General features: G+C 45.0%; 1 protein-coding gene across 2 annotated transcripts in view; it reads left to right on the top strand.

Moving 5' to 3' along the window:
• The first annotated feature begins 894 nt into the window (after positions 1 to 894).
• The window catches only part of arf1 (ADP-ribosylation factor 1), a 35,926-nt gene continuing 15,619 nt past the window's right edge, over positions 895 to 21,201 (top strand). Inside the window, exon 1 of one of the 2 annotated variants that reach the window (XM_068031482.1) lies at positions 895 to 997. The gene's annotated coding sequence lies outside the window, so the exon portion shown is untranslated. Of the gene's footprint in view, positions 1,035 to 21,201 lie in introns of both variants that reach the window. The other variant, XM_068031481.1, reaches the window with a different exon arrangement.

The raw sequence follows: 21,201 nt of genomic DNA on the forward strand, positions 1-21,201 counted from the left end.
AGCTTCCGGTTGCCATTTCAACACTCCCCCCTGCTCTCATCTCTGTCTTGGGCTCAGTGAACATCAACGCAAGCTCAAGGAACAGCACCTCATTTACCGATTAGGCACGTTGCAGCCTGCCGGACTGAACATTGAGTTCAATAATTTCAGAGCATGATGGGCCCCCCATTTTACTTTTATTTTTAGTTATTTTTTTCTTTTTTATGTATTTAATTTTTTTTGTTTTTTTTGTGTTTATTTGATTTCATCTTCGTTCGTTCAGTTTGCATACCCACTGTTTTTTTTCATGTTTGTACTTGTAGCTGTTCAATTCTCAGTTTGTTAACATCCTATTTGTACTTTTTTTTTCTTTGGCCTCCTTATCTCGAGAGACAATGGGTAAGCGCCTGGAGGTGGTCAGTGGTGTGCGGAGCAGCGCCTGGAGTGGCTATAAAGGCCAATTCTAGAGTGACAGGCTCTTCCACAGGTGCTGCAGAAAAATTTGATTGTCGGGGCTGTTACACAGTTGGCTCAGTTGTACTAATGCTTTGTCTTTCAACACACCACTCACATATTGTTTGCCTTTGCTCCACGACCTTCTGGTCAGCTATTCTGTGACTTTGTCCTATCTGCACCTTCTCCTTTGTTATCTCTTGCCCCACCCCCACTTTACTTGCTTAAAACGTTTGACATTGTTAATATTTGCCAATTCTGAAGAAGGGTCACTGACCTGAAACTTAACACTGCATCTCGCTCCACAGGATGCTGCCAGACCTGCTGAGGATTTCCAGTATTTCTTGTTTTTATAACTATTTAAGTGACATTGGCCGTCCTTGAGTTGCCATGGCGACCTATCACGGCGGTTGGGCTGTCATGTGACGATATGAGGGAATGCGAAAGGCCTGTTTCACGTCGTGAGTTGACCTCATCCCGTTATCCCCTACGACACACACTTTCCTCCTGACGTGGCAAAGAGAGAGAGAGTTACAGTGAGTTGTGATAGCCATCTTGAGCCGAGGTGAGGAAATTAAATTACTGAGCGGTTTGTGGCGAAGGTAAGGAGCAGAGATTAGACCTTCCGAGTAAAGCATGTAAAAGTAATGGGAATATAGGCGGATGAGTTTCCGATTATAAATGATAAGAAAATTCGTGTAGCCTCTCGGTCAGTGTTGTGGTCTGCTAACTCTTATGGAGGCACCTGCCATTGTTCACTTAGGGAGGGTCGATGGGTTGGTACTTCACTGTTGCCCATCGACTCGAAGCCTCCCCGAATCTCCTATTACTACTGTCTATCGATTTCTCTTTGTGCTTTCGATAAGAGAACCGATTTTTGTGATGTCGGTCGAGGCATGTGTTTGAGTGCCGCCATCTTGGGTTAAAGAGTTGGGGAGGGGGTGGGCGATAAAATGTGTCGCTAATGCTTCAGTGCTTTAACGATTCTACTCCACAGATATATCGATTATGATCGTGTAGAAGGGGAAAGAGTTTTTTGGGGGGCTAAAGCATATTAATTTGTATCTTCCATTAAATGGCACTTCAGATTACAGAAATAATTTTAACTATTCACTTGAAAAAGTTGTAGAATTTTATACTGCATGAAACAACTAGTCACGACCGTCTCTTTTTAGAAAAAAAAAACTGTCCACTTTCGGGACCCTGCCTTTTCCCTGACTCACTATATTCAAAATGGTCTTGAGTGCTGACAACTTATTTCGTAATGAATTTCCGTTAACGTTTATCGGAGGAGCTGCTTATGTAAACATTTCCTTGTCATTCCAAGCCCTTGTAAGTCGCGGTGCTGCAGCACTCATTTGTAGGAGGATGTAGTCATAGCAGAAGTTTACTTGAGTAGTTTCTATTGTAACTGTAGGAATTTATAATGGAAAAATTAAAGAACGGCGCACTGCAGCTTCACAGCTCCAGGGACCCGGGTTCAATTCTGGGTACTGCCTGTGCAGATTTTGCAAGTTCTCCCTGTGACTGCGTGGGTTTCTGCTGGGTGCTCCGGTTTCCTCCCACAGCCAAAGACTTGCAGGTTGATAGGTAAATTGGCCATTGTAAATTGCCCCTAGTGTAGGTAGGTGGTAGGGAATATGGGATTACTGTAGGGTTAGTATAAATGGGTGGTTGTTGGTTGGTACAGACTCGGTGGGCCGAAGGGCCTGTTTCAGTGTTGTATCTCTAAATAAATAAAAAACCAGAGAGACAATAATTTATGCAGTGAATAATAATCTGGAATATACTGTTTGACTTGCAAAGCTGGTGGAAACAAATTCAATAGTGAGGTGAGAGTGACTGCTCTTGCTGTCAAGGTGGCATTTGACTGAGTATGGCATCGTGGAGCCCTGGCAAAACTGGAATCAATGGGAATCGGGGGAAACTCCCTGCTGGTTGGAGTCATGCCTAGCACAAGGAAGATGGTTGTGGTTGTTGGTCAAGCATCTCCGCTCCAGGGCATCACTGCAGGAGTTCCTCAAGGTAGTGTCTTGGACCCAACCATCTTCAGCTGCTTCATCAATGACCTTCCTTCAATCATAAGGTCAGAAGTGGGGATGTTCGCTGATGATCGCACAACATTCAGCACTATTTGCAACTCTTCAGATACTGAAGCGGTCTATGTTGAAATGCAACAAGACCTGGACAATATCCAGGCTTGGGCTGATAAGTGGCAAGTAACATTCATGCCACACAAGTGCCAAGCAATGACAATCTCAAACAAGAGAGAATCTCACCATCTCCCTTTGACATTCATTGGCATTACGATCGCTGAATCCCCCACTATCGACATTCTGGGGGTTACCATTGACCAGAAACTGAACTGTAGTAGGCATATAAATACCATGGCTACAAGAGCAGGTCAGAGGCTAGGAATCCTGTGGCGAGTAACTCACACATCCTGACTCCCCAAAGCTTGCCCACCATCTATGAGTCAGGAGTGTGTTGAAATATTCTTCACTTGGCTGGATGGGTGCAGCTCCAACAACACTCCAGAAGCTCAACACCATCCAGGACAAAGCAGCCCACTTGATTGGCATCCCATCAAATCAACATTCACTCCCTTCACCACCAGCACACAGTGGCAGCAATGTGTACCATCTACAAGATGCACTGCAGCAATTCACCAAGGCTCCATAGACAGCACCTTCCAAACCCATGACCTCTATCACCTCGAAGGACAAGGGCAGCAGATGCATGGGAACACCACCACCTGCAAGTTCCCCTCCAAGCCGCACGCCATCCTGACTTGGAACTTTATCGCCGTTCCTTCACTGTTGCTGGGTAAAAATTCTGGAACTCCCTTCCTAATAGCATTGTGGGCAGAACTACACCACAGTGGTTCAAGAAGGCGGCTCACCACCACCTTCTCAAGGGCAATTAGGGATGGACAATAAATGCTGTCCTAGCCAGCGATGTCCACATCCCATGAATGAAATTTTAAAAAAATCAATAACTTTGAAAAAGGAATTGGATATATTCTTAAAGGAAAATTTGCAGGGTTATAAGAACAAAGAAACAAAGAAAATTACAGCACAGGAACAGGCCCTTCGGCCCTCCAAGCCTGCGCCGATCCAGATCCTCTACCTAAACATGTCGCCTATTTTCTAAGGGTCTCTATCTCTTTGCTTCCTGCCCATTCATGTATCTGTCTAGATACATCTTAAAAGACACTATCGTGTTCGTATCTACCACCTCCGCTGGCAATGCGTTCCAGGCACCCACCACCATCTGCGTAAAGAACTTTCCACGCATATCCCCCCTAAACTTTTCCCCTCTCACTTTGATAGCTTCTTGCTATCCACCCTGTCTATACCTCTCATGATTTTGTACACCTCAATCAGGTCCCCCCTCAACCTCCGCCTTTCTAATGAAAATAATCCTAATCTACTCAACCTCTCTTCTTAGCTAGCGCCCTCCATACCCGGCAACATCCTGGTGAACCTCCTCTGCACCCTCTCCAAAGCATCCACATCCTTTTGGTAATGTGGCGACCAGAACTGCACGCAGTATTCCAAATGTGGCTGAACCAAAGTCCTATACAACTGTAACATGACCTGCCAACTCTTGTACTCAATACCCCGTCCGATGAAGGAAAGCATGCCGTATGCCTTCTTGACCATTCTATTTACCTGCGTTGCCACCTTCAGGGAACAATGGACCTGAAATCCCAAATCTCTCTGGACATCAATTTTCCCCAGGACTTTTCCATTTACTGTATAGTTCACTCTTGAATTGGATCTTCCAAAATGCATCACCTCGCATTTACCCTAATTGAACTCCATCTGCCATTTCTCTGCCCAACTCTCCAATCTATCTATATTCTGCTGTATTCTCTGACAGTCCCCTTCACTATCTGCTACTCCACCAATCTTAGTGTCGTCTGCAAACTTGCTAATCAGACCACCTATACTTTCCTCCAAATCATTTATGTATATCACAAACAACAGTGGTCCCAGCACGGATCCCTGTGGAACACCGCTGGTCACACGTCTCCATTTTGAGAATCTCCCTTCCACTGCTCCTCTCTGTCTCCTGTTGCCCAGCCAGTTCTTTATCCATCTAGCTAGTACACCCTGGATCCCATGCGACTTCACTTTCTCCATCAGCCTACCCTGGGGAACCTTATCAAACGCCTTACTGAAGTCCATGCATATGACATCTACAGCCCTTCCCTCATCAATCAACTTTGTCACTTCCTCAAAGAATTCTATTAAGTTGGTAAGACATGACCTTCCCTGCACAAAACCATGTTGCCTATCACTGATAAGCCCATTTTCTTCCAAATGGGAATAGATCCTATCCCTCAGTATCTTCTCCAGCAGCTTCCCTACCACTGACGTCAGGCTCACCGGTCTATAATTACCTGGATTATCCCTGCTACCCTTCTTAAACAAGGGGACAACATTAGCAAATCTCCAGTCCTCCAGGACGTCACCTGTGTTTAAGGATGCTGCAAAGATATCTGTTAAGGCCCCAGCTATTTCCTCTCTTGCTTCCCTCAGTAACCTGGGACAGATCCCATCCGGACCTGGGGACTTGTCCACCATAATGCCTTTTAGAATACCCAACACTTCCTCCCTCCTTATGCCGACTTGACCTAGAGTAATCAAACATCTGTCCCTAACCTCAACATCCGTCATGTCCCTCTCCTCGGTGAATACTGATACCAAGTACTCGTTTAGAATCTCACCCATTTTCTCTGACTCCACGCATAACTTTCCTCCTTTGTCCTTGAGTGGGCCAATCCTTTCTCTAGTTACCCTCTTGCTCCTTATATATGAATAAAAGGCTTTGGGATTTTCCTTAACCCTGTTTGCTAAAGATATTTCATGACATCTTTTAGCCCTTTTAATTCCTCGTTTCAGATTGGTCCTACATTCCCGATATTCTTCCAAAGCTTCGTCTTTCTTCAGCCGCCTAGACCTTATGTATGCTTCCTTTTTCCTCTTAGCTCGTCTCTCAATTTCACCTGTCATCCATCGTTCCCTAATCTTGCCATTTCTGTGCCTCATTTTCGCAGGAACATGTCTCTCCTGCACGCTAATCAACCTCTCTTTAAAAGCCTCCCACATATCAAATGTGGATTTACCTTCAAACAGCTGCTCCCAATCTACATTCCCCAGCTCCTGCCGAATTTTGGTATAGTTGGCCTTCCCCCAATTTAGCACTCTTCCTTCAGGACCACTCTCGTCTTTGTCCATGAGTATTCTAAAACTTACGGAATTGTGATCACTATTCCCAAAGTAGTCCCCTACTGAAACTTCAACCACCTGGCCGGGCTCATTCCCCAACACCAGTTCCAGTATGGCCCCTTCCCGAGTTGGATTATTTACATACTGCTCTAGAAAACCCTCCTGGATGCTCCTTACAAATTCTGCTCCATCTAGACCTCTAACACTAAGTGCATCCCAGTCAATGTTGGGAAAATTAAAATCTCCTACATCTTTCCATAATCTGTTTACATATTTGTACCTCTATCTCACGCTCGCTGTTGGGAGGCCTGTAGTACAGCCCCAACATTGTTAGCGCACCCTTCCTATTTCTGAGTTCTGCCCATATTGCCTCACAGCTCGAGTCCTCCATAGTGCCTTCCTTCAGCACAGCTGTGATATCCTCTTTGACCAGTAATGCAACTCCTCCACCCCTTTTACCTCCCTCTCTATCCCGCCTGAAGCTTTGATATCCTGGGATATTTAGTTGCCAGTCATGCCCTTCCCTTAACCAAGTCTCAGTAATAGCAATAACATTATACTCCCAGGTACTAATCCAAGCCCTAAGTTCATCTGCCTTACCTACTACACTTGCATTAAAACAAATGCACCTCAGACCACCAGTCCCTTTGCTTTCATCATCTGCTCCCTGCCTACTCTTTCCCTTAGTCACGCTGACTTCATTATCTAGTTCCTTACAGACTTTAGTTACTACCTCCTTACTGTCCACTGACCTCCTCATTTGGTTCCCAACCCCCTGCCACATTAGTTTAAACCCTCCCCAACAGCGTTAGCAAAAGCACCCCCAAGGACATTGGTCCCAGTCCGGCCCAGGTGTAGACCGTCCAATTTGTAATAGTCCCACCTCCCCCAGAACCGGTCCCAATGTCCCAAAAATCTGAACCCCTCCCTCCTGCACCATCTCTCAAGCCACGCATTCATCCTGACTATTCTTTCATTTCTACTCTTATCACGTGGCACTGGTAGCAATCCTGAGATTACTACCTCCTGAGGTCCTACTTTTTAACTTGGCTCCTAACTCCCTAAATTCTGCTTGTAGGACCTCATCCCGTTTTTTACCTATATCATTGGTGCCTATGTGCACAACAACAACTGGCTGTTCACCCTCCCCCTTCAGAATGTTCTGCAGCCGATCTGAGACATCCCTGACCCGTGCACCTGGGAGGCAACATACCATTCGGGAGTCTCATTTTCGACCACAGAACCGCCTATCTACTCCCCTTACAATCGAATCCCCTATGACTATAGTCCTTCCACTCTTTTTGCCGCCCTTCTGAACAGCAGAGCCAGCCACGGTGCCATGAACCTGGCTACTGCTGCCTTCCCCTGGTGAGCCATCTCTCTCAACAGTATCCAAAACGGTATACCTGTTGTGGAGGGAGATGACCGCAGGGGACATCTGGGCTGCCTTCCTGCTCTTTCTCTGCCTTTTGGTCACCCATTCCCTTTCTCCCTCAGCAATCCTAATCTGCGGTGTGACCAATTCGCTAAACGTGCTATCCACGACCTCCTCAGCATCGCGCATGCTCCAAAGTGAGTCCATCCGCAGCTCCAGAGCCGTCATGCGGTCTAACGAGCTGCAGCTGGACACACTTCCTGCACGTGAAGGAGCCAGGGACATCAGCCGTGTCCCTGAGCTCCCACATTGAGCAAGAGGAGCATAACGTGGGTCTGAGATCTCCTGCCATTTTTAATCTTAAGCTTAACTTAGTCTGAAACTTAGAAAAAATGAAAAAGGAATGAAACGTTTTTACCAATCACACGATTAAAAGAAAAGTAGAAAAAAGCCTTACCTTATCTACACACCACCGAGTCCTTTTTTTTTTGGTTAGAGTTACACTTAATGGTGTAATAGTTGAGTCAGTGGGACTAATTCAGTGAGCTGACACAGGCACCACAGTCTGAATGGGGCTTTCTGTGTTGTCAGATTGTATGAATAGGGACAAAAGCTGAATTGCTGCCACCCCAGTCCAATTTGCCTGCTGCCTCTAAAGTCTCTTCACTTTTACACTACTTCTGCTCTACAAGTCCATTGCCACAAGAGATCAGTTAAATTTATATAAAGCCTTTGGTGTCAGCGTGTCCCAAAGCACTACACAGCTAATTGCATTTCAAAAATATTTCGTCACTATTGTGTGGAGAATTGTGGCAGCCAATTTGTGCACATCAAGTTCCCATAAACAGCAATGAGATTGTGACCCAGTCTGTTTTAGTGATGTTGACTGAGTATTGGCCTGTGCGCTGGGAAAACTTACCTGCTGCTCAAATGGTGCCACAGGATCTTTTTAACATCCCACATTTTTCTTTTTTGCTATTAACATCCATTTTAAAAGCTGCTCTAGATTTTGCTTTGATCACTGTTTCTGTTGCGTATTCATCAATTTCCCTAAGCTCTCCTTCGTTCTTTTGCTGCACCTAAATGTACATCCAAGTTATAGGCTTGTCAACCTATTAAATTATTAAAATGATATTGAAACCTTAGTGTCAAGATCCAAAGTAACATGGATATATCAGCAGAAGGATCAAATTGTCTCTGTTGAACCCTGGCCAATCTAATGAGTGTGCCTAAATGTTTGGCAAGGTGCAATAGTCCATCACCAAATCTTGCAAATATCCACTTAATGCGTTGCACATGCTCAGATGTGGTGAGATTTTTATGCCTCTACATTCATTATGTACAAAAAGTGTGCATCTTTAATGGAGTAATTGCATTTGCTGAAATTTGCTGTTTTTGAAGTTGGATGTTGCTCATTGTATGTCAGACTTGCTTAGTCGCTGAACTATTTTCACTTTCAAAATGATTCCTGACAATGCAGCCAGCCACGGACGTCATCAGACTGGAGGGGCGGGGGGGAGGCAGGGCAGGCAGGTGGCGGGAGAGGGAGGGGTGGGGGGGGGAGGTAGGGCAGGCAGGTGGTGGTGGAGGCAGGGCAAGGGGGCGGGGGGAAAGAGGGCAGGGAGGCAGGGCAAGGGGCGGGGAGGCAGGGCAAGGGGGTGGGGGAGGAAAGAGGGCAGGGCGGGGGGGGGGGGGGGGGGGGGGGGGGGAGGTGGAGGAAGGCGAGCGGCTGCCCGTTCCCTGCTCTCTCCATCCCCGTTCCCTGCTCTCTCCATCCCCGGACCACTGACTTCAGGCTGCCCTCCCCCCTTCTCTCTTTCCGGCCGCTCATCCCCCACACTCTCCACCCTCCTCTCCCTCTTTCCCTCTTCCCCACCCCCCCCCCCCCCCCCGCCCACCTCCCCTCCCCAATCTCTTCGGCTGCTCATTCCCCGCTCTTTCTTTCTCGCTCTTGTGCTCGCTCGCTCTCAGGAAGTTATGGGTAACTTGGGGATAACACAGTTAAAGTCTTCAGCAATACACCCACAGACATGGAGCTTTAGAAAGGTATCATCAGACCCTCAAAACAATGATTACAGCATACTGTCATGAATGTCCCCATGATTGGGAGAAAGAGCTAGAATTTCTTTTGTTTGCCATTAGGGATTCACTGAATTACAGGTTTTAGTCCTTTTGAATTAGTTTGTGGGCATGACTAATCAAAGATTTTTGGGACAGAGGGACGAATCCTCTCTGCAGATTACGTATCTGTGTTCCAGGAACAGCTTATGAGAGCCTAAAATGTGCCTCAGGAACACCTAACAAGGCTACTCACAGCATTTAAGAGTCTGTAGGGATAAGCCAGGAGGTACAACCTTAGCCACACATGATATGGATATAGGGGAATCTTTTCGTATCAAACAACATCCTTGCTGCTTGAGTCCACAGAAACAGGCCCAAGTCAAAGCAGAAATCCAATACATGCTGGATCAGTGGATGGGTAGCTGTTGAACAGGCAGATACCGAGTGCAGAGAGTCTGTGAGGAAGGTTAGACAGTTGACAGGGCAAAGCTGCAGCCAGTATGATGGGTTGAAGTGTGTCTATTTTAACGCAAGAAGTGTCAGGAATAAGGGTGGTGAACTTAGAGCATGGATCAGTCCTTGGAGCTACGATGTTGTGGCCATTACGGAGACGTGGATATCACAGGGGCAGGAATGAATGTTGGATGTTCCAGGGTTTAGATGTTTCAAAAGGAATAGGGAGGGAGGTAAAAGAGGTGGGGGAGTGGCATTGTTAATCAGGGATAGTATCACAGCTGCAGAAAGGGAGGTCGTCAAGGAGGGTTTGTCTACTGAGTCATTATGGGTGGAAGTCAGAAACAGGAAAGGAGCAGTCACTTTGGGAGTTTTCTATAGACCCCCCAATAGCAACAGAGACATGGAGGAACAGGTTGGGAGGCAGATTTTGGAAAGGTGCAGAAGTAACAGGGTTGTTGTCATGGGTGACTTCAACTTCCCTAATATTGATTGCAACCTCCTTAGTGCAAATAGTTTGGATGGAGCAGTTTTTGTCAAGTGTGTCCAGGAAGGTTTCCTGACTCAATATGTAGATAGTCTCCCCTCTAGTCAGCCTATGTTGGACTTGGTGCTTGGCAATGAACCAGGCCAGGTGGCAGATCTCTTGGTGGGAGAGCATTTCGGTGATAGTGATCACAACTCCCTGACATTTACTATAGTCATGGAGAGGGACAGGAGCAGACAGGATGGGAAAATATTTAATTGGGGGAGGGGGAATTACAGTGCTATTAGGCAGGAACTGGGGAGCATAAATTGGGAACAAATGTTCTCAGGGAAATGCACGACAGAAATGTGGAGGTTGTTTAGGGAGCACTTGCTGCGACTGCTGGATAGGTTTGTCCCGATGAGGCAGGGAAGGGATGGTAGGGTGAAGGAACCTTGGATGACGAGATGTGGAACAGCTAGTCAAGAGGAAGAAGGAAGCTTACTTAAGGTTGAGGAAGCAAGGATCAGGCAGGGCTCTAGAGGGTTACAAGGTAGCCAGGAAGGAACTGAAGAATGGTCTTAGGAGAGCTAGAAGGGGACATGAGAAAGTCTTGCTGGGTAGGATTAAGGAAAATCCCAAGGCGTTCTACATTTATGTGAGGAAAAAGAGGATGGCCAGAGTGAGGGTAGGGCCGATCAAGGATAGTTTTTTAGTTTTAGAGATACAGCACTGAAATAGGCCCTTCGGCCCACCGAGTCTGTGCCGACCATCAACCACCCATTTATACTAATTCTACACTAATTCCATATTCCTACCACATCCCCACCTGTCCCTATATTTCCCTACAACCTACCTATACTAGGGGCAATTTATAATGACCAATTAACCTATCAACCAGCAAGTCTTTGGCATGTGGGAGGAAACCGGAGCACCCGGAGGAAACCCACGCAGACACAGGCAGTACCCAGAATTGAACCTGGGTCGTTGGAGCTGTGAGGCTGCGGTGCTAACCACTCTGCCGCCCATGTGGAGGGAACTTGTGCCTGGAGTTGGAGGAGGTAGGGGAGGTCCTAAATGAATACTTTGCTTCAGTATTCACTAGTGAGAGAGACCTGGTCGTTTGTGAGGACAGCGTGGAACAGGCTGATATGCTCGAACAGGTTGAGGTTAAGAAGGAGGATGTGCTGGAAATTTTGAATGATATGAGGACATATAATTCCCCGGGGCCAGACGGGATATACCCAAGGATATTACGGGAAGCGAGGAAAGAGATTGCTGCACCTTTGGCGATGATCTTTGTGTTTTCACTGTCCACTGGAGTAGTACTGGATGATTGGAGGGTGGCAAATGTTGTTCCCTTTTTCAAGAAGGGGAATAGGGATAACCCTGGGAATTATAGACCAGTCAGTCTTACGTCGGTAGTGGGCAAATTATTGGAGAGGATTCTGAGAGACAGGATTTATGATTATTTGGAAAAGCATGGTTTGATTAGAGACAGTCAGCATGGTTTTTTGAGGGGCAGGTCATGCCTCACAAGTCTTATTGAATTCTTTGAAGATGTGACAAAACACATTGATGAAGGAAGAGCAGTGGATGTGGTGTATATGGATTTTAGCAAGGCGTTTGATAAGGTTCCCCATGGTAGGCTCATTCAGAAAGTAAGGAGGCATGGGATTCAGGGAAAGTTGGCTGTCTGGATTCAAAATTGGCTGGCCCATTGAAGTCAGAGGGTGGTAGTAGATGGAAAGTATTCAGCATGGAGCTCGGTGACCAGTGGTGTTCCGCAGGGATCTGTTCTGGGACCTCTGCTCTTTGTGATTTTTATAAATGACTTGGATGAGGAAGTGGAAGGCTGGGTTAGCAAGTTTGCCGATGACACGAAGGTTGCTGGAGTTGTGGATAGTGTGGAAGGCTGTTGTAGGTTGCAGCGGGACATTGACAGGATGCAGAGCTGGGCTGAGAAGTGGTAGATGGAGTTCAACCTGGAAAAGTGTGAAGTGATTCATTTTGGAAGGTCGAATTTGAATGCAGAATACAGGCTTAAAGACAGGATTTTTGGTAGTGTGGAGGAACAGAGGGATCTTGGGGTCCTTGTCCATCGATCGCTCAAAGTTGCCACCCAAGTTGATAGGGTTGTTAAGAAGGCGTATGGTGTGTTGGCTTTCATTAACAGGGGGATTGAGTTTAAGAGCCGCGAGGTTATGCTGCAGCTCTACAAGGCCCTGGTTCGACCACACTTGGAATATTGTGTTCAGTTCTGGTCGCCTCATTATAGGAAGGATGTGGAAGCTTTAGAGAGGGTGCAGAGGAAATTTACCAGGATTCTGCCTGGACTGGAGGCATGTCCTACGAAGAAAGATTGAGGGAGATAGGGCTTTTCTCATTGGAGCGAAGAAGGATGAGAGGTGACTTGATAGAGGGGTACAAGATGATGAGAGGCATAGATAGAGTGGATAGTCAGAGACTTTTTCCCAGGGTGGAAAGGGCTATCACCAGGGGGCATAATTTTAAGGTGATTGGAGGAAGGTTTCGGGGAGATGTCAGAGGTAGGTTCTTTACACAGAGAGTGGTGGGTGCATGGAATGCGCTGCCAGCGGTGGTAGTGGAAGCAGATACATTAGGGGCATTTAAGCGACTCTTGGATAGGTACATGGATGATAGTGGAATGAAGGGTAGGTAGTTAGTTTGATCTTAGAGTAGGTTAAAGGTTCGGCACAACATCGTGGGCCGAAGGGCCTGTACTGTTCTGTGTTCTGGAACTGCCGAATAGAACCCAGTCAAAGCAGCTGCAGTTAATCAGTAGTATTATCGCCTAAACCTGACAGTTCAACTGCACTCTGTAGATTATAGAAAGGTTAATGCAATAACCAAGACAGATTCCTACCCAATTCTTCACTTGGAACAACTGGGGAATTCTGTTTGGAAGGTTGCAGTCGACTGATTTGGTGATAGTCTTCGTTGAAAAATGTAAAAATCAGAATGCCCGACTATTCCGATGGAGTTTACAGTTACAATCTTATCATTTAAAGATTATCCATATTGTGGTAAAAATGTTATTGCAGATGCTTTACCGAGAATCTAATTTTGTTCAGGTTATTTGAATGAAGAGCATGAATGAGGATGAGTGTTAAAATGTTTTAATTTTCCTGCACTTTGTGATGAAATGCATTTAAAAATGGCATTTCATTCCTCTGAGGGTGGAGGTGTTATGAACATGATTGGTTTGTTAATTTTTTGAGAGGAATTTGTAGTTAAGCTAGGTAAATGTTGCATCAGTTTTTTTAATCAAGAGGACTGAGGGAGCCAGATCGGCAACAGTTGTCACATGGCTCGGGTTAGGCTTTCAGCCGAAAATTGACAAGCCCAGTAGCAACAGAACATTTGGGTGGGCAGAAAACTGTCAAGCTTTCTGGTTGTCAGTCAGTGGGTGTGTGTTTTACCTTCTGGAGGAAGAGACAGATTCTTGCTGAATGTTTTTTTTTAAATGTCACGTTTGCAGTGCTCTAATCTAAAAATCCTTTTTTATTTTGATTAACCAGTGTATATATATATATCTGAAGGGACTAAGGTAAAAAGGGATTTTTTTTTTTGGTTATGGTAGAAAAGGGGACTCTTAGCTAAAATTTTAATGTTGGATTTTTAAAAAAAAATTTAAATTTGATCTACATGTTTGTTCTTGCTAGTTAAAACTCGTTTTATAATTTTGTCCAGTAAAGAAACCTGGTTAGTGTGTTCTATTCTGGGGAAAATAGTGTTTCAACAAGTGGGAAAACTTTCAAGAATATGTTGTGACCTGTGGAGAAGTGGTACTGAATTAACAGTGCACTTGTCCTGCCTTGGTCGTAACAATCCTCATGTGAATTTGCTCAATATTGCACCTAAATTTGGATAGGAGGGAGAGAGAAATATGCTTTAAAACTCCAGAGATGTGCTCCAGAGATTCTTTGATGGTAAAGGCACTGTGTAATTATGACTCCACAGTCAAATAGTCTAAAGGAAAAAAAAGTTGTATGCACTTTCTTTTCAGAGGCTTGTTACTTTTCAGCACATGAACTGACCCTTCAGCCATTAAGCCATTATTGGGGGAGGCAGTGGTGTAGTGGTAATGTCACTGGGCTAGTAACCCAGAAACCCAGGCTACTGCTCTGGGAACATGGGTTCGAATCCCACCATGGCAAATGGTGAAATTTGAATTCAGTTAATCTGGGAATTAAAAGCTAGTCTAATGGTGACCATAAAACTATTGTCTATTTTTGTAAAAAAACCCATCTAGTTCACTAATGTCCTTTTTAGGGAAGGAAATTGGCCTATATGTGAAAATGTCCTCAGAAATGGCCTAGAAGGCCACTTAGTTTAAGGACAATTGGGGATGGGCAGTAAATGCTGGTCTGGCCAAGAGCACCCACATTCCAAAAACATTTTTTTTTTTAAAAAGCACCATCCTGAAGGTATTGTATCTAGTTTGTTTTCTCCAAATCAAACGTGCTTTGTGTTGGAGGCATACAGCATCTATCCCAACTGTTATGTATGTTGACCAGCTTCAGCACTGGAATAGGCTCCTGTTGTCCTGCAACATTGAGACATTCAGCTCTTCTTGCCTGTGCTGGCTCTTTGAAAGAGCTATCCAGTTAGTGTCTCGCCCACTCTTTCCCTGCAATTTTTTTCCTCCTGCCTCAGAACTATGTTTCATATATGAATTGAGCAGATAATCAAAAATGATTAGAGACATTGGAAAGTTTAAAATGTGACATTACTTGAATCGGTAACACTATCTAGTTTAGTAGCCTTCCCTGATTTACTACATACATTCATATCCTATGTGTAAAGCAGTCTTCCCACAATTTGTGTGCTGTAACTTTTTTAAACTTCTGTTTTGAGTCCCTCATCAGTATGAACAATTAGTCTGGTTCGGCTTTACCAATTTCTCCATCAAAATTGAAACTCCCAGTTGCCTCATTCCCCTTCAGAGAACAAATCTTAATAAGGAAAACGTATGCATTATTGTAAACTCATACCAAACAACAAAGGCCTGTTGAGCGTTTGCACTGCCTCCAGCTATACCAAAACCAAACCTCGAAGGAGTATAATGCAGTATTAAACCCACCCTGTACTACCAAAATGTTTATATTTTATGGCATCAATGAATACTTTGGCCCATAGGACTAGATATTTATTCCACTAATTACTTGGTAAATATCCCATGGGCTGTTGTATTGAAGCATTGCTGTTACTAGAATGTCAGTGAAGCATGATATTCGGTGTGTTAACTGTAAAGAACACTGGCAATGTAACTAGAGAATTTGTCCTTTTAGACTGTCTTGAGAGCTTGTAACAATAGGGTGAATACTGGTGGCCATGGTTATTTATGGTGCTAATGGTGAGAGCAAATAAAGTTGGTGAATTAAGACAACCCACATTTGTAGAATACCTTTTAACATAGAATGGACATATGGCAAAAATGACACTAAAGGAAATATTTGGAAGGGTGACCGAAAGCTTGGTGTTTTGAGGAGGCAGAGCAGTTGGTGGTTTATGGTGGAAATTCTTGAGCTGGAGCCTTGGCAATTGAAAGCATGACTACCAGTGATGGGGAATGGGGACGTAGAGCTGGAGGAGTTGGGAGCAGAGTGTGCTGGCAGGGGTTGTAGAGCTGGAGGAGTTTAGACATGTCAGAGTTGAGACCAAGAAGGATTTAAAGATGAGGGTGGGAACTTTAAATTTGAGGTATTGGACTGGGAGGTTTGGTGCAGTAACTTGCAAGTAGGAGGGAATACTTCAGTTTTTCAAGGGAGGAGGACTGTATCTGAAGAGAGAACACCATTTACATCAGCTAGTATAGGGACCAGGAAGGGAACTTAGGTGATTGGTCAGTTTAGTGGGAATTAAATCAAAGGACCAGTAGATGGGTCCCTTGGACTTTATTCCAACATTGAATGGTGCTGAGTTTGACAGTTCAGCGCAGATTGCAATTTCAGTAAAAGTGATGTAAAGGTGGAAGAGATCACAGCAAAGCTCAGAAGCCAGTGAAGAAATCAGATTTGGCCCAAATGCAAGCAGATTTCTGCGAAGTATGGTAAGGTCCTGATTTCTGGCAGTTTACAGCAGCATTGTAGGCTGGAAGAGGTGTTCTTAAACTTGAAATTGGCAGCGCAGGCATGAGTCCAGCAGAGCAATGTAGTCATGATGGCGGAGGAATCCAGGAAATCAAATGAGCAGAGTCACAACTGTTAAGATCACATATTAAAAAAAAACACAAAACAAGCTGGAGCTTTAACGTGTAGATTGAACTAAACTTTATGCACTAGTAGGGGGCTTTAAACAATGGAGGGGAAGATACAGGAGGTGGGTGGGGGTAATGGACGGAGTTACAAAGGCAAGGGCTTGCCAACCTGAGAGTCATCTTCCTTCACTTTGTCACAATGAAACTTTTCAGCCAAAGACCAGGAATCCCTTGCATCTGCTCCACCTGTCCCATGTGCTGGCTTCTTCCCATTGCCACCTTTTCTCATGTTTGCCTGGTTTGTTCTTTCCAATCTGATGCTCTTAACATTACCTGGTTTCATTTCTTGCTCTGCTGGATTTTCCCACTTGAATTTCACTGGCTTGGCAGGTTGGCAAGGCCTGTTTAGTGTTGCATGTACTTTGGATACAGCAGTTATGCAACATGAGTGAGTGGTGTTAGGAAGGTGTTTCCACAGGCCTGTGCCATTCAAGTGGGGAAAACTCGGGTAAATAGAAACTGTCTCTGGGGGTTAATTCCAATATTTGAACACTGCTACCCTCTTATCCTTTTATACTTGTGTAACAATATTCTTTGACATGGCGCTTATTTACACTGTCCAATTGAACTCTAGTTTAAACCTGTCGTCCACCAAAATCATTTCTAGATATTATAACCTATTAGTCTTGTGGAGTCCTCTCTGCATTTATTGGCATCGTTGTGATGAATTATGTTCAAGCTATTCTCAAACCTTGTGCTTCCATTTCTTTTGCTATTTTTATTTTATGTAAATAATAGTGCTGGAGTCATTACACAAAAGCAGATCCCAGGAGACCCATGTTCCACCTTGAATGTCCTAGATCCACTTACTTCAGGAAGTATAATGAAAAGCTCTCATCTCGGTCCATGGCATGTCAGTCAGTATGGTGCAGAAGGCGGCCATTCAGCCCATCGCGTCCATGCCAGCACTCTGTAGAGCAGTCCAGGCTGTCCCATTCCCATGCTCGATTGTTGTAGACCTGCAAGTTTATTTCCCTCAAGTACCCATCCAATTTCCTTTTGAAATCATTGTCTTCACTTCCACCAGCCTCAGGCAGCGAGTTCCAAGTCATTGCAACTCACTGCGTTTCTTAGAAAAAAAATTCTTCCTCACATTCCTCTGCATCTCTTGCCAAAAAAAAAAGCCTAAATCTGTGTCCCCTAGTGCTTGCACCTTCAGTTAATGGGAACAGCTTTCCTTTGCCTACCTTGTATAAACCTGACGTAATCCTGTACACCTCTGTCAAATTTCTGTTCAATCATCTTTGCTCTAAGGAGGACAACTCCAGCTTCTCCAACTTAACCTTGTAGCTGAAATCCCTCATCCCTGTTCCCATTTTAGTAAATCTCCTCAGCATCCTCTCAAGAACTCTCGCATCCTTCCTGAAGTGTGGTGACCAGAACGGGATGCAATACTCTAGTTTGTCCTAACCAGACCTTTATAAAGGTTCAGCATAACTTCTCTGCTTTTGTACTCAATATCTCTATTTAGGAAACCCAATATTCCATATGCTTTACTAACCATTGTCTGAATATGTCCTGCTACCTTCAAAGATCTATGCACATGAACCCCCAGGTCCTGGACCTTCATAAAGCTCTGGTTAGGCCACAATTGTCCATTAAGTATATATTTCTGCCTCTATCCCTTCAGCCAAAATGCATCACCTCACACTTGTCTGTATTAAATTTCATCTGTCAATTGCCTGCCCATTCTGTTAGCCTATCAGTGTCTAGTTGCAGTCGATTGGTATCATCCAAGGAGTGGATGCAAGGAGTATTACTAGTAAAGCAGATGAATTGAGGGCATTGATTAGCACATGCGATTATGATATTATTGCTATCACAGAGACTGAGGGAGGGCAGGACTGGCAGCTCAATATTCCAGGGTATAGAATCTTCAGGCAAGACGGGGAGGGGATAAAAGAGGAGGTGTATTTGCACTGTTGATCAAGGAGTCAATTACTGCAGTAAGGAGGGATAATAGCTTAGAAGGTTCCTCAAATGAGGCCATATGGGTAGAACTTAAAAACAGAAAGGGGGCAATCACTTTGGGAGTGTACTACAAGCCAGGGAAAGATAGAGGAGCAGATATGTAGGCAAATCTCAGAAGTGTAAAAATAATAGGGGATTTCAACTTCCCCAATATCAACAGGGATAGTCTTAGTGCAAAAGGCTTAAAGGGGGCAGAATTCTTAAAATGCATACAAGAGAGCTTTTTGAGCCAGTGCGTAGAAAGTCCTACAAGCGAAAGGGTGGTACTGGACCAAATCCTAGGGAATGAAGCCGGACAAGTGGTAGAAGCATTTTGGGGATAGTGACCATAACTCTAAGATTTAAGGTAGTTATAGAAAAGGACAAAGATGGACCAGAAATAATGGTACTGACTTGGGGGAAGGCTGATTTCAATATGATAAAACAGGATCTGGCCAAAGTGGACTGGGAGCAGCTACTTGTAGGAAAGTCTACATCAGACCAGTGGGAGTCATTCAGAGGTAATAGTGAGAGTTCAGAGCCAACATGTACCCGTTCAGGTGAAGGTTAGGACCAACAAGTCCAGGGAAACCTGGATGGCAAGGAATATAGAGGATTGGATCAGGAAAAAAGGAGGCTTATGGCAGAGTCAGAGCACTGAAAACAGTGGAGTATAGAAAGTGTGGCGGGGGGGTGGTTGGGGGTACTTAAAGTAATTAGGTGAGCGAAGAGGGGACATGAAAAAACACCGGGCGAGATGAAGGAAAATCCTAAGGCATTTTATAAGTATATTAAGGGCAAGGATAACCAGGGAAAGAGTCGGGCCCATTAGAGACCAAAGTGGCAATCTGTGTGTGGAGCCAGAGGATATAGGTGCGGTTTTAAATGATTACTTTTCATCTGTGTTCACTATGGAGAAGGACTATGTACGTGTAGAGATTGGGGGAGGGGGGGGGGTTGGGGGGAGGGATTGTGATGTACTTGAACATATTAACATTGAAAGGGAGGAAGTATTAGCTGGATAAATCCCCAGGCCCAGATGAGTTGTATCCCAGGCTGTAATGTGAGGCAAGGGAGGAGATAGCAAGGGCTCGGATACAAATTTTCAAATCCTGTGGCCACAGGAGAGGTACCAGAGGATTGGAGGACAGCAAATGTGGTATCATTATTCAAGAAGGGTAGCAGGGATAGACCAGGTAATTACAGGCTGGTGAGTGGTAGGGAAACGATTGGAAAAAATTCTGAGGGACAGAATTAATCTCCACTTGGGCAGGGATTAATCAGGGATAGTTAGCATGGCTTTGTCAGGGGGAGATCATGTCGAACATGATTGAATTTTTCAAGGCGGTGACTAGATGTGTAGATGAGGGTAAAGCAGTTGATGTAGTCTACATGGACTTCAGTAAGGCTTTTGATGAGGTTGCGCATGGGAGATTGGTTAAGAAGGTAAGAGCCCATGGGATCCAGGGCAATTTGGCAAATTGGGTCCAAAATTGGCTTAGTGGCAGGAGACCGAGGGTGACGGTCGATGGTTGTTTTTGCAAGTGGAAGCTTGTGACCATTGGTGTACCACAGGGGTCAGTGCTGGGACCCTTGTTGTTTGTAGTGTACATTAATGATTAAGATGTGAAATAGGAGGTATGATCAGTAAGTTCGCAGATGACACGAAAATTGTCGTAAATAGTGAGGAAGAAAGCCTTCGATTACAGGACGATATAGATGGGTGGAGCAGTGGCAAATGGAATTTGATCCTGAAAAGTGTGAGGTGAGGCATTTTGGGAGGACTAACAAGGCATGGGAATATACAATGGATTGCAAGACCCTAGGAAGTATAGGGGGTCAGAGGGACCTTGGTGTACTTGTCCATAGATCACTGAAGGCAGCAGCACCGTAGATAAGGTGGTTAGAAAGGCATATGGGATACTTGCCTTTATTAGCCGAGGCATAGACTATAAGAGCAGGGAGGTTATGATGGAGCTGTATAGAACGCTAGTTAGGCCACAGGGGAGTACTGTGTACAGTTCTGGGCACCACACTATAGGAAGGATGTGTTTGCACTGGAGAGGTTGCAGAGGAGATTCACCTGGATGTTGCCTGGGCTGGAGCATTTCAGCTGTGAAGAGAGACTGAAAAGGCTGGGGTTGTTTTCCATGGAGCAGAGAAAGCTGAGGGGGGACATGATTGAGGCATACAAAATTGAGCAGCATTGATAGGTTAGATAGGAAGAAACTTTTTCCTTTAGCAGAGGGGTCAATAACCAGGGGGCATAAATTTAAGGTAAGGGGCAGGAGGTTTAGAGGGGATTTGAGGAAAAATAAATTGCACCCAGAGGATGGTTGGAATCTGGAATGCACTGCATGAAGAGGTAGTAGAGGCAGGAACCCTCACAATGTTTAAGTATTTAAATGAGCACTTGAAACGCCATAGCACTTGGCCTGTAGCCTTGTATGCTAGGAAATGGGATTAGAATAGATTAGAGATACAGCACTGAAACAGGCCCTTCGGCCCACCGAGTCAGTGCCGAACATCAACCACCCATTTATACTAATCCTACACTAATCCCATATTCCTACCAAACATCCCCACCTGTACCTATATTTCCCTACCACCTACCTATACTAGTGACAATTTATAATGGCCAATTTACCTATCAACCTGCAAGTCTTTTGGCTTGTGGGAGGAAACCGGAGCACCCGGAGAAAACCCACGCAGACACAGGGAGAACTTGCAAACTCCACACAGGCAGTACCCAGAATCGAACCCGGGTCCCTGGAGCTGTGAGGCTGCGGTGCTAACCACTGCGCCACTGTGCCGCCCTAGTTAGGTGCTTGGTGGCCGGCACAGACACAATGGGCCGAAGGGCCTGTTTCTGTGCTGTATAACTCTGACTATCCCCACTGTCTGCAATTCTCCCAAGTTAGGTATCGTCGGTAAATTTTGAAGT

This window comes from Heterodontus francisci, chromosome 5, assembly GCF_036365525.1.
Source record: "Heterodontus francisci isolate sHetFra1 chromosome 5, sHetFra1.hap1, whole genome shotgun sequence".
Taxonomy (NCBI): Eukaryota; Metazoa; Chordata; class Chondrichthyes; order Heterodontiformes; family Heterodontidae; genus Heterodontus; species Heterodontus francisci.